Source organism: Nilaparvata lugens, chromosome 1 (genome assembly GCF_014356525.2).
Source record: "Nilaparvata lugens isolate BPH chromosome 1, ASM1435652v1, whole genome shotgun sequence".
In the NCBI taxonomy this organism is placed as follows: domain Eukaryota; kingdom Metazoa; phylum Arthropoda; class Insecta; order Hemiptera; family Delphacidae; genus Nilaparvata; species Nilaparvata lugens.
Window position 1 is genome coordinate 74,803,298 of NC_052504.1, and position 14,063 is coordinate 74,817,360.

Sequence of the window (14,063 nt, forward strand, 5' to 3'; positions counted from 1 at the left end):
TTTATACAGAAAAAGTCAAAGTAACTTGGAACAAATTTGGTATGCTCAAACTCCGAGACAACTCAAACGACACAAACTCATTTGTGCTCCTGAAACAGAAAAGGGAAACAGATTGATCGGATTGCACAAGGGGAGAGTGATAGTCACCAAATAGAGAAAAAAATATTCTCGCAGATATGGAGCACGATCGAGTCTTACACAAATGTAATCAAACTTCTATGATTGGTTCAAATGGTTTTCTGAGTGGAGCTGAGTGAAGCGCAAGTTTCTAATTCGATTGTCGGGGGAATAATGGGGATGTGTTATGGAGTTGTGTAATGTTCTAATGAATCTTGCGTCAATCACACTGAGCAGTACAGTAGTTCCAAGCTCTACATCACTATTTTCCTATTACGTGCTTCTCATGTCAGATTATCACACTCAATCAACTGTAATTAATTAGATAATTTGATTGGAGGGTTTGATTATATTGCCAACCAACTCAAATATATTTGTTTTATAACATAATACTGTCTCAGTGTGAATCATCATATTTTTTCAGTTTTCTAGCTAGGTTATTGATGTTCCACCATGATGTCATTCTCGTTCTTGTAATTCTATCCATCAACATTTTTGATCAAATTGATATCCATCACTTCCTATATTATTTTCTTCGTTCAGAGAACTGTAAATTTATCTGCACTTGGGCGAATGTATATCTTTCTCAAATGATTTATCTCAAGATAAAATTTCTTCCAAGAAAAATCAACTGGAAGTAGGATTGAAGAAGCTTCATTTGATTAAGATTTTGTAAGCTAGATGTTGTCACGTTATAAACATACAGTGTAGCCTACAGATTGTGGAACGTTCTCAATGAGAATAATTATTGAGGATCTCAGGTGTGTAATCTGGAGACTTTGATGAATAGCTTGTCAAGAAATTCCACTTTCTAAAATGATAAATAATGCTTATGGATTTCATACTTTCAATTAAAACAATTCATATTGTGGTAGGCCAGTCCCATCTTGTCAAAAATCACAATACATTCACATCTTATGCTTTTATAGAAAGCGACGAATGATTATGACAAAAAATTGCAATGGAATCCATGTTCACATGCAATCAGAGTGTAGTCCTACTAGTAAATCGGAAAATTATCCCATAAATTTGCAACTTTAGGCTTGTTATCGAACTAAATACCTCTATTATTTAGGTTTAAGTAAGAAATCTGTTTGAATGTTGTTATTCATTTTCGGAAAGTTGGTGATCTCTACAGAAATCCTGATGCCGAGTAAGATATTGTCTATTTTATTCAGTATGGATAACTATCACAAAATCATTTCCAGAACTACTAAGGAAGACAAATGAACATGTCAAGTCTGAGGATACGAACACAACGGTTCTATGGATAGTTACATCTATATCGATAGCACTGTTTAAACTGTTTTTATCATTGCACAGCTGTTTAATGTCATCGACCTTCGCTGCGACTCGTTCTGTTCGCAACTTAATCGGATCGGTACGCAAAAGTAATGACTACAGAATCAGTTGTCAAGTGAATAATTTTACCGAACCATCACTAGATCATCTTAAATTATTGATGGGGTTGGTTTTGTCGGTGAAAACAGACAGCCTTAGTAGAATTATTGGCTGTAAATTCGGGTTGATGTGTCCTCCTCTGTCGCCAACTTGACTGCTATATCTTGAAGTCTGTGAGGAACGCCTGAAAAGTGAGATGAGAGAAGAGGTGTCGGTGCTGTAAGCTAAAGTGCAAGCTAAGAGGATTTATCCGAACCGTAGAAGAGACAGCAAAGTAAGTGAGCCTTGAATAGAGAAAAGCCTGTGACTCGTCCCATTGGCTGTGCTGGTGGTCGCCCGTGGCGCTACTGGTGGATAGACTTCGAACCTCCCAGCCTCCGCACCGATCATTGTATCAGTTCAGTCTCAACTCCCGGACATGTAGCAACTTGCAACTTACAACTTTATCGTCGCTGCCCAACGTTTCATCAAGTAAGTACACTGCTAATTAAGTTTCCAGAATGATTTACTGTGAGTGTTATCAGTATTCTCGAATATTCAGAAATATGTTTTATCATTTTCAATGATAAGCTGTTCCAGCTTTTCACAAAATGAAATAGTCTAGACAAGCGCCGGTTTCCATCCCAGTGGGTGGGAGGGGGTTGCCACCCCTTTTTCCTCCTCACGGGAGTTTGTGAAGCATTTCATTAGATTTTCGTCCGAAGTTTGTCTGTAAATCAGCCTTATCTAATGATAATGGTATCAGTGAAGTAGCTGAACACAAATTATCATTTTGTATTAATTTTTTCAATTACGGAAAGTACGCATATTGATTCCATAAGGAGAAGTACCTTATCTCTTATCACTTTTTCACGTTCCTGCACATTGTTGGGAACATATCTCAAATTTAGGATCAATTATTTCAAATAACAATATTTCTATTTATCGAACTGGTATTATATTTTGAGAAGATGGATTCTCATATCATTGTCATATTCGATGTTTGATATGAAAGACTAAAAAGTGAACTTTTTTAATGCTTCCATATTCAGTCAAGATAATTGAAATTTTGTTATCAGTGTTTGTGGTTTGTGTATGTTATTGATTGATAGAGCAATCCATTTTATGTCTATAAATGAACTTAAATTTTCTTATCAAGCTTGTGATAAGAGATAGTAAAATGTGTCGCCAGCCAGTGTAACAGGTGCTATTTCGAGCTTCCCTCGTTGAGTTCTTCATATTCTCTCACAAAAACCGATAATTTTTTTCTTTCTCTACCTTCCTACTCCTCTCTAATTCATCAATTTTGAAAGAAACCTTTTACTGTAGATGTTATCACTCACAATTATTGCTAGCTTACTCTATATGTCATTCTTTATCATTCTTTATCAAAGTACTCAATTTTATTCTACTTACTGATAGAATCTTATTGACTGGAAACTTTTGTCGTCAGTCGACGTGGAGATATCTCTCAAATTCAAGAGGTTTAGTGAATACATAATTATTTAATCATTCTCTGATAATCCAATTACTTGTTAATAATTTAGTATTCACTTCAAATTGTCAATCTACAAACTTTCTTGAAAGATAACTTGGAATATCAAGTTGTATTATTTAATTTGATTATTATTTTTGTTGAGGTATTATTACTTTCAAAATCGAGAGGGCTCTCCTGTAGTATGCGAACGCGAACTTGAAGTCAATGTGACTTCCTTTCATATTTCTTAGTATTTAAGTTCTGTATATATGGTTTCCAAACTCAAAAACTGAGGGAACGTATCGCATGAATATTCAATCTAGTTCCAACACTGACACTCCAGCATAACTGAATAGGAACAAGTTTGAAATACCTTCAGATCTTTCCGATTTTACCTACGTCACATTCAATACTCCTAGGTCCTCCTTCCTCCTGCCTTCTAGCGATTCCCTTCCACTTTCTCCCATCTCTTTCATTTTCTCTTCCGCACGTCCTTGTATACTCCCATCCTGCTCCACTCGCATATCCACTTACATTTACCGTGTCAATCGTTATCATAACGTCTATTATGGAACCACCTTCCAAATTCATTTTATCACTCAATGTTCAATTCTGTTTCCCTTCTCGATCTCGTACTCCTCTTCACCACCCCATTCCTATCTTCTCTCCTTGTCCACTATGTCGGCTCCTCCCTTTTCATCAAGCTTTCTCACTTTCATCCTTCATCTTCCCTCTCACTCATCCATTTCGTGTCATTGCTTATCATGGCGTCGCTCATGGCACCCTGCTATTTCCAACTTTCGCTCACCTCACACTTGCTTTCTCGCACTCCATTTTTCATCAGGCCATCAACCCTCCACCCCTCCCCACCCCACCGCACGCGCCCTTATTACCTCGACCACTCCCTCCCATTATTATCACTCACCAACAAACCCCCCCTCGCACTCCTTCAACACCTACACATCATCTTTTAGTCATTTTTCTTCATCCCTCTCAATTGAACTTTTCTATCTCGGTAGAAACATTACTCATTCCTCGCTTATCACTATAATAAAGTGCTTGAACAATTAGAAAGGAGTTAAGACTCGTGATTGAGGGGATTGTGAAGTAAGTGAAATGCCAGTTACAATGTTTCATCGTGGTGTTTTGTGTGTTGATGGAAATCCTTCAGAACACTAGCCTAATACAATCCATTCCGAAAACAATTTAAAAGATTTATTTTTGTCAATTTGGTAACTCGTATTTCACTATCAGAGGGGAATAGATTTCCATCATCCCTCCATCAACATTTGAACCTGAATATTGAATCTCTTCACGAAAAGTCGCTATTAAATTCTAACTGAAGCTTTAACTTTGGTACGTTTTGTAAACTTTCAATTTCTCCAGAATCTAAGCTGCTATTTTTACTTAGTAAGGTCACATTGCTTGTTTACTTCATTTAAAGTATTCCAAGCTTTTTCATCATCTGAGACAAGGAACGAGAATCGTGATGATTGCTGTACCGATTCTCAATTTGTAGAGTGTAGAGTTTGACTTTCAAGATCAAAAACATTTGTTTTTGTTTATGGAGAAACCATTGGCAAGCTTGACCTAGATTTGTGTTAGAATTGATTTGAAAATGGATGCTTGAGGTGGAAAGATTCCAAGTCACCGTGAAATCCATCTCAAAGCACCTAATTGAGTTTAATTTTTACTTGCTAAAGATCATACATAGTTTTACTATGGGATATATTGTAGGATTCATTGTAAAGATAAAAGTTTTCTTTTTATGCAATGAAATAGAGGAATGAAGAAAATTGAATGAAAAAGACTAAGAAATTGCCAAAAACCACAGATTTATTGATACTTAGAAAGACCGGTTTCGGTTATTACACCATTGTCAATCTCTGATAAACCGGTCTTTCTAAGTATCAATAAATCTGTGGTTTTTGACAATTTCTTAGTCTTTTTCATTCAATATAAATAATTACCACAACATCAACTTCTCAACTACACAAGAAGAGAATGAAGAATATTACAAACCGCAGAAACTGTTAGGGAAATTCTCCACAATATATTTCAAGGTAACATTTCTTTGTACCCCTTTTACATCCAATCAATATCATGCCTCATTTTTTTTTAATATTGCTCAATAACGATAAGCAATAAGCTAGATAAAATATTCTACTATTGATTACCAATTATCATCATTCTAGTCATTTGGATATCGTCCAAATGAATAAGATGCTTCCTTTATTCTAATTTGTCACCGCTTTTGACCTTCTCATCATTACTTTATATCATTGTATCCATGATCTCTAATATGACCTCTTTGATTGAGGAATAAATTATATTTCCTTTTCTCCAGGAATCGTAATCTACCGAAACTTTCATAGTACATCAAAATCTTTTGTTGTACTGTAAAAATGATACAGAGATATTCGAAGAATGAAGAAATTCAATGAACATAGATTTTATTAGTGTATTGAAATTTTAGCACATCAATAATTAATTGGTAACGGCCTGAAAATACAAAGAAGATGTTGCGAAAGAGATTGTTAATTTGATTGAATGAACAAAAGAAGACTACGAGGATGGAAAAGAAGAGTTGTAAAACTAGAGATATGACTGAGAATTGTTTGAGTAAGCAAATGGAGAAGGTTGCAAAAATAAAAAACAGCAATAGAAGAAGGAACAAAAATTGGAAGGAAGAAGAATGGTGAATATGATAGAGGAGAGCGCGAAGACCAGTCTTGTCAATTTGGTTGATATGATATTCATATCTGAATTGTGTTCTCGTAGTTTTTATATCAACTGTATGAATAACAAACAATTGTCTGGGGAAGCCTGAGCTCTCCCATAGAACAAACATTGTCATATCTCAAAATGGTCCAACTTTATTCGCGTTGGGAATGTCACTGTTTACCACAGACAAATGCTTACCGGTATCTCCTATCACACCATTTACTGTAATCACCAAGCTCCCTTCCAACACTGCACATCCTTCTTTACTTTTCCCTTTGTGTGCTGCCTTTGGAAAACTATGACTTTGTCAGGGTTTCTTAGGACAAGAAAGTAGGTTTGCAAAAGTGCTGATGGGACAGACCCTTGGATGCATTCTGTAGAAGAGGTGGTTCGCTTATCAAGGAAGTACAAGATCTTTGCGATAGGGCGATGCGTTCTCAGTTCCGCCGGAACTAGAAGAGACTAAAAAAAGTTGGAAGTTGAGAAAAGAATAGAACAAGCTCTTGTTCTGTAGAACTCCCGACATGACACAAAAATCTTTGGTGCCTTTCAATACAGTAGATACGATAGATGTAGGTGGAGAGGATCTATACAGACCTTTTTCACTTTTTCATTTGATAGCTCTCGCATTTTGCAGACATGATATCAATTGAAGATTTGACTTGTGAATGTTCAGATGGACAGTATTGTTATCTAATACTATGATATTAATAATGAAAAATAATAATAATAATAATCAAAATACATTTCATATCGCGTGGATCCCTATTTATCACATCTACAAGCCACACAAGATACATTCCATTTGCTAATTGAAACACCTCTTCACTCGACTCATAAAGTCTATCATTTTCCAGAATGTGATATTTTGGAACAGTGATGGAATATTGAGATTTGCAGGGATATGAATTGAAATGTCAAAGTTCACTGGCGTGACGCATGTAACGTATGTTAACTTAATGAGGAAAAATATTACATTTTCGATTGCACTTTATATTCAGTTTTTTCATGACAAAAAACCGCCGTATTTTTCATCCCCCAAATTAATCATGTCGAGGTCTGTACAATTTGAATTATGAGCACATTATCAGTGATTGAACTTCAGAATCATTCAAAATTCACATTCATCAAATCTGTTCTACTTCATCAGATCTCTCAGATATGTACGATACATAAAACTGGATCGTCAATCAATCCCCATTGATTAATTGTAAACAATCAACTACTTTCACGCTAAATCATTTTGCATTGTGTGTGGACAATATTTATATTTATCTATCTCAATAAATATTGAATTAAAAAAACATTTTATTTACAATAAAATTTTTTTTTGTGGAAATTAAAAGATTGAGTTTCAACCTTCTTAACCTCAAAATTGTTCCAGCAATCAGTTTTTATTACTCAAATATGTGTAATGCTAGTTCGCCTCCATGGTGCACATTGGTTAACGCTAAATGGACTAGCAAATAATGGCGGTCAGACAAACTGATGTTCTCCTGACCAAAAACTACACATCTCAAGAGATTGGAAATATAGCCTACAGTGTTTATGTAGGCATTTGAGACTCATGAGCTTTATATGTGTTGTGTATCTGCCATAGACTAAATGAATAAATAACTTATATCTATTATTTATCTATCTTTATATATATTTCCTATTATCTATCGTTATATTATATTTCACGATTATGAAAAACTTGTATTGTAAACTGATGTGACCTTAAAATTGGTTGTTCGATTTGAAATACGGTTTGTTAAACATAATGCAAGCACTGTGAATCTAGTTGAAAATTGAATTCATTTTTAATTTTAGTCTTACTTTTGAATTATGCCCACATATCCTCTTGCTTGAGCGTTGGTAGAAATATGAGTATGCATTTATGATAAGAGATAATCGAACAAATTGAACTTTATTGGAGCTTGCGATTGAGAATATCTTTGGCAGTTAACTTTTCAAGTTTTCACGAGATCTGGGTAAGAAGATAATTATCTATAGCATAAGTTGAAGTAGATAAATGTATAACATTATATTCTAGCCATTTTCTTGTGTGAAATATCAGTACTGTATTATGATAATCGTTACCAGTAATCCATCATTATGCCTATGCCTAAGGGTCTAACTACAAAAGTTCTGCATTAGGATGAAACTTTCTCAGTGTTTGCTCTGAAAACTGTGTTTATTCTCAAAAGCTACAACCAAGTTGATCGTCGATTAACTAACTGTCTCTTGGCAAGTCACATATTTGGCTCGGCCTTTCAAGGCTTTTTCAATCATCGGACCTTCTCTAAAGCCTACACACTCCTCCACTCTTTGCTTACTGTCATCCATCTTCCTATCTGTCGTCTGTCCCTTTCCGCTTTACTAAACCAAATTTGTTTTTTTTCTTAGATCGAATTGATTGATTGAATAGCTCCAGTTTCAGAAAAATAGATCAACATCTCTGATGGAAGATGAAATTTCTTTTCCACATATCTGGATTTTTTCTCCCTATCACAAATTTCCTATGAAAATACCAGCACATTGTTCGAAAGTCATATCTTGCTATTCTCCTTGCATTTATTTTTCTCAAGCTCTGATAGTGGGTTTGCAACTGTTAGATTTGGGAAATTTTGGTGATTGAAAGCATTCCGAATCTATATAAATCCATTTCAGTTTGAATATTGAAATGGAAAGCTCGTGTTACGTTTAAGCTAGATAAGGTCAAGAGAAGACAATTGAAACTTCTGCATAAAAGATTTTATTCAAGCAGAGTAAAAACACGAGCCTTTTCGTAAAACAAATTAACTCTTAAAATTATTAACAAGATCATAGAAAATTAGGAATATTTTACACTGTGAACTATTTTTTCATAGTTACAACTAACAACATTGATCAAATTTAACAATCGAATCTTATCGATTCAGCTAACATAGAATAGAATCACTTTTTTGATGACGTGGCGACACGCGTGGATGACATAGGGGATGATGGCATACAGAGAAAAAATGCCCATAACTTTCAAATTCATGAACTAGTATTCAAATATAAAAAAATTACTTGAATACCAGATCTAGATCCCAAATATATTACAGTAATCCAACATTTCCCATACAGCATTTCATCTAGAACCGTTTCTCAAATTATAATGAATGAGACATTCTATAGCCTAACTCAGTTCGTTAAAGTTACTGTTATGTAGTTCATAATTCATATTCATGTACAAAGTTTCCAACATTTTGATCGATTTTGTAATAGCACCACTTGCATGAGCCAGGTGAGTATTATTTGACAAGCCACAAAGGGCTTGTTTGTAGCTCACTTCAAGTCCACATCTATGTCAGTGTGGAAAAGCTATGTCAAACAACTCATACGCATACACCATGTTCATGTAAATAGCGGCACATCACGACCACTTCTCTACATGTAGGCTTGTAGGGTATACTCTATGAGGCCAATAACAACAGTGTGTTCGATTACTCCTTAGTTTTACATTGACATAATGTACTGCATACACTGCTGTACATGAATTTCATAATTTCATAGTCCATTATCCAGCCTTCCACTAATCAGCTTCAAAATTTTAGATCCATCCGAATTATCAAATCTTGCTCATAGGTAAATTTGCTTGTATCCCAATATTTTTCTCTCGTATGTGTTATGAACTGTTATTTTAAGATCGATTAACCTTTTATGTTACTAATAGATGTTCCGAAATAAACTATTTGCAGTAACTAGAAAAAGTAGATTACTAACTTATTGTAGGAAATTGACATGAACCAATGTGGGTTGAATATTCTATTATCACTGAGATTTGATAAATTGATAAGAAAAAGAAGGTGACACATTATTTTAGAAGAGAAGTACATTCTTCCTCAAATCTTCTGTATTTAAGTTGAAGAATATACAGAAATTACTCATGAAAAGTCTACTCCTTAATAAATCAAATATCAACCCATATCATTAACAATTTCATACGGATAATTGTAATAAATTGTGGTTTCCGGTCTACGAGATATTGAGATGATATTCTGTAGAAGTATTAGAACCTGTGATGAAAAATACGTTTATTCCAGTAGTTTAAATACGTTTATTCTTGAATAGCATGATCGAACTCATGAAAATGTATTTATGAATGTGGAAAATGAGAATATATAATCGAAACAAAAGTGCAGTATCATAGTTATCATAATCTGCGTTATTAGTGTTTATAAGCCTCATGAAATTGTAATTTTCGACTGTTCAATCTTGTGTTCTATGATTGTTAGCGTAATATCAATTCAGGGTTGTTTGTAGATGTTTTATTGAATTTCTTGAAGCAGCATTGAAGGTCTGTACTTCATTCATGAAGGTGATTTGCAAAAGTATTGATCGATTGTCCATCAAATCGACTTAGAAGCGCATTGACATAGCTTGAAAGGATGGATATCGTCACTCCTTTCATTCAATGCACTCTTCACTGAGCTTCACTTATCAACTCCTCATTTCCTTTCTCTCGCTTCAATCTGAGAATATAAAAAGGTCGTATTCCTGGTGAGTTAGATATTATCATCTTGTACGAGTATTTTCACGTGTCAGTCTGGTATTTATTTCGATTAGGAGGAGGGAACTGATCAGTAAATTGACGTGGAGACTTCCGTTTTGCCGCGCTCCTTCTGTAACTTCTCTCACTCTTTTCCATCCTCCTGTCCATTGCTCCAGATTCCTCTCTCTCTCATGCGCACATACATTATCCCCGTCGCACCCTCCCACTGGAACGACAAACGTCTCATATCGGTCCGACGCTGTGGACCTAATGTAATAAGGGTCGTCTTTTCTACTGAGAGGCGTACCCATACTGAGTCGTAATGCAGCTGGTCTATTATATATAAATATATTGAGTGCAAAGAAGAGACGAATATCGTCAAGTATAGATATCTCTAACATTTTATTTCTTCTCCAAAGAGGGAAATTGCTTGGCAAGAGCAAGCTGCTCAGAAACGCAATATAGGAATAAATGTTAACGGAGAACGATCGTCCACGATCATTCTAAATTCGTATGAATTGGCAGTTGTCACTAACTTCATATGAAAAAATATTCATATTTTAACTTCATATATATTTTAATATATTATAACTTAATATATAAAAAGAAAATATTTATAATCATCAGATCAAACTCATAAAAATATTTAAAAAACAGTCGCTATCCCAAAACTTTGTGTCTTCCTGAACTTATTCTATTAGAATTGTCCAAAGTGGTGTTATGTTAATCACATTTACATTAGAAATTTTCTAAATTAATTTACTACGGAATGAACGTGGAAGCTAGACATAATATAACGTGGCTATCATGTCATTCTCCTCTTACTCAAATTCTTAGTCAATCTTTTAAATAAATCCATTTTCCTTTTTCATTAATTTCACAACAAGCTCTCTAACATAAAAAATTTTATTTTGATTTTTTTCAAACTTATTGTTCCATAAGTTTACATAACATGGAAAATTAACAAAATAATTATCTTATCCTTCAGAATCAATAAAGCCCAGAGGTATATTATTACCTGTATGGGAAACAAACAATAAGGATTTGGAAACAAAAAGGACTATGAATGTCTTTTGTTTTCTGATATCAATCCCTACATCCTCTCAATAGAGATATTCAATACTATTTGGAATACTCGAATACTTTTCACAAATCATCGCAATTCCTTTCTCTTCAAGCTGATGTTCCACATTTGTTCATGAATATTGTTATATGTGAGACACTTATTTCGAGTTTATTGATTTGCTAGCAATACGTCCCTGTTGAGATTCCCCTTCATTTGATGATGTGGCGAAGTTTGTATCATTCAACCAATGTTTCAACATCAGGGCTTCAACCTATCTCAACCTATCAATGAGCTTCATTCAGTTACATTAGAAGTTTCATATACTTGCTTGATATTATCTGGAGAGGTGTTATTAATGTTTGAGGAGTACAACAAGTGCAAGTGTATGAGGGTATAAGCTACAATACAGTGAACAGATATCCCAGGAGTTGATTGAAGAAAAATATAATAGTTTGAAAGATTGACAAAATTCATTTCTAGAGGACAAAACCTCTCATAACAAAAAATGCAGAAAGCTAATATTCTAGGATAGAAGATAAACTGAGAATTGCGGAGTAGATCAAGTTTATATTCTTATTTGTAGATCTGTTTCTTGAATTGGGAAGAATCAATGAATTTTTTGTACTTTTATATGGATAACGAGAATCCTACATCAATATTTGAGAGCATATGGATAGGATAAGAATGGGGAAGGGACTGGGGAGTGATTCAGTAGTCTATGAAAAGTTTCGGATCTGAGGAAAGAAGTAGCAGCATCAAACTCACATAAGTTTAAGAGATTTCCTATTAGAAATGTGTACTCCATTTCTGGTGCTTTCAGAATTTTCTTCGAAGTTTTCCTGGTGAACGATTTCCCCAAGCTGTCAGCACTCACTGATGAGAGATATAAGGTCTCAGTGAAGAAGAAAAGTAAGCTACTTATATCAATATGCCTTACTCAAATATTTACACTGAGAAATGTATCCGTAAATGAGAATTGTCTGTCCCGGGAAAAGTTTTCTCGTTTCCGTCGACCAACTCAGCCAAGTTCACAAGCAGAGCTTCAGATGCCACTAGAAAATGTTCGTTAGTAGTTAGTTCATGCTTTACGGATCTTATTTCAAAGTTATCAATTTGAGTGTGTACACCAATTTGGTGGTTTTCTCTTGCGTTAATATTGTAATCCACTGGTTATCCAAGTATGAAGGCAACTAATCACTCTTAAATCTGTACGGATGTATAGAAGGATTACTGAACCTGATAATTTCCAAATAATACAAATTGAATGATATTATTGGTTCTTGTTCACCTTGTTCGCACCTCATAATAGTCTCATATCGCTGTGCCTGATCGTTGGTTCGAATCCACCCAAAACATTTTTGATCATGAATATCATCTTATCTCTGCAGCAAAGCTCATGCAGTTATAGATATCAAGATCAATTACGTGATCGAATAATTGAGATGAGAATTATCAGTTATTTATATTGATAATATTGGTAATTGTCAGTTATTGATTCATTTCACACTGGAAATGTTGGAATATTATCAGTCAAGGAATTCTTGAGGAGAATAATTACCAAAATCATGACACTAACGGCTCAAAAATTGTGTTTGGTAGAGATTATAATAAAATCCTTGTGATTTAAAAGTTAGATTCTTTTCCTTCATGAAATTAGATAATTAATTAAGCTGAAAAGATCATATCAAAGGAACTTGGATCATCAAGTAATTCAATTGAATTAATTTTTTTTTCAATTGAGAGGATCACTTAATTTTCCAATTAGATCACAAAAATACTTTGTAAAATTCACACTTGAAATTACGAGTATCTATAAAGTCAATGTTGACTTTCTGAATTTGTTGATTTTTTGATACTTGGGCTTCTTGAGTTTGCAAAAGGAGCTAACTGAAATTTACATCAAAAATTGTTAAAGTAGGCAAAGTGAAAAGTGGAAAGAGGCATTTCAGCCAGTTGTAGGAAGTGAAGTCTGCTCAAGCTATCAAGCTATCGATCAATAACATGACCTTTCAAGTTGTGACATTTGGCTCTTGAAGAGGAAAGAAGAGGGTGAATCATCATCAACTTTCCGGAATAGTTTGCTTTTGGTGACGAGCTGTGCTTTTGTGGAGTTGGATATTGACGCAGCCGAGGAGTGTCAGTTAAGGCTACAGGAAGAATACGATTCATCAGTATTATTAGGTTGGTGACATTTGAAATAGGGGGTCACACGTCTGAAATAGGACTATTTCCATCAACTAATCCAAAAAAGAAGATACCTTTTGAAAACTACGAATAGTTCTCTTGGATAAGGGAGATTATGTATTCACTGTTTTTTTAATTATTTTTACCACTGTAATAAAATGTTCCAAATGTAAAATGCACTCTTACTTTGGACAACCTCATCAAAAATTGCTATTTCCACTTATGACAGAATTTAGGTTTTTGTCAACTATAATGATCACAGTTATAATAATTATTATTATTGATTATCTTTGATTACAGATTATTTTTACAACTTCAATTAAATGTTCAAATTTACTTTAGCATTTGGCAACTTCATCAAACATTGTTATTTCCACCTATTATTGTCAATGATCTTAGTAAGTTTATTAATACCATCTTACCATAGAGAAAAGAAAACACAAGAAGATATCCATCCCATGGTATAGGGCGTTTATGTTCCAATTTTCAATGCTAACTCAAGCCAACCATAATTTTGTTTCTCTTTTTTTTGTGTGAAGCTATGTGGCGCTGGTAATCTACCTCACTGTGCCGTTTTCACACTCTCACCCGGCCAAAACAGTGATAATAGACAG

General features: G+C 34.3%; 1 long non-coding RNA gene across 1 annotated transcript in view; it reads left to right on the forward strand.

The window, feature by feature from the left end:
• The first annotated feature begins 1,927 nt into the window (after nucleotides 1-1,927).
• Nucleotides 1,928-14,063, forward strand: part of LOC120354907 — a 181,093-nt gene continuing 168,957 nt past the window's right edge. Inside the window, exon 1 of the long non-coding RNA XR_005573295.1 lies at nucleotides 1,928-1,989. This is a non-coding gene — a long non-coding RNA (uncharacterized LOC120354907). The remainder of the gene's footprint in view (nucleotides 1,990-14,063) is intronic.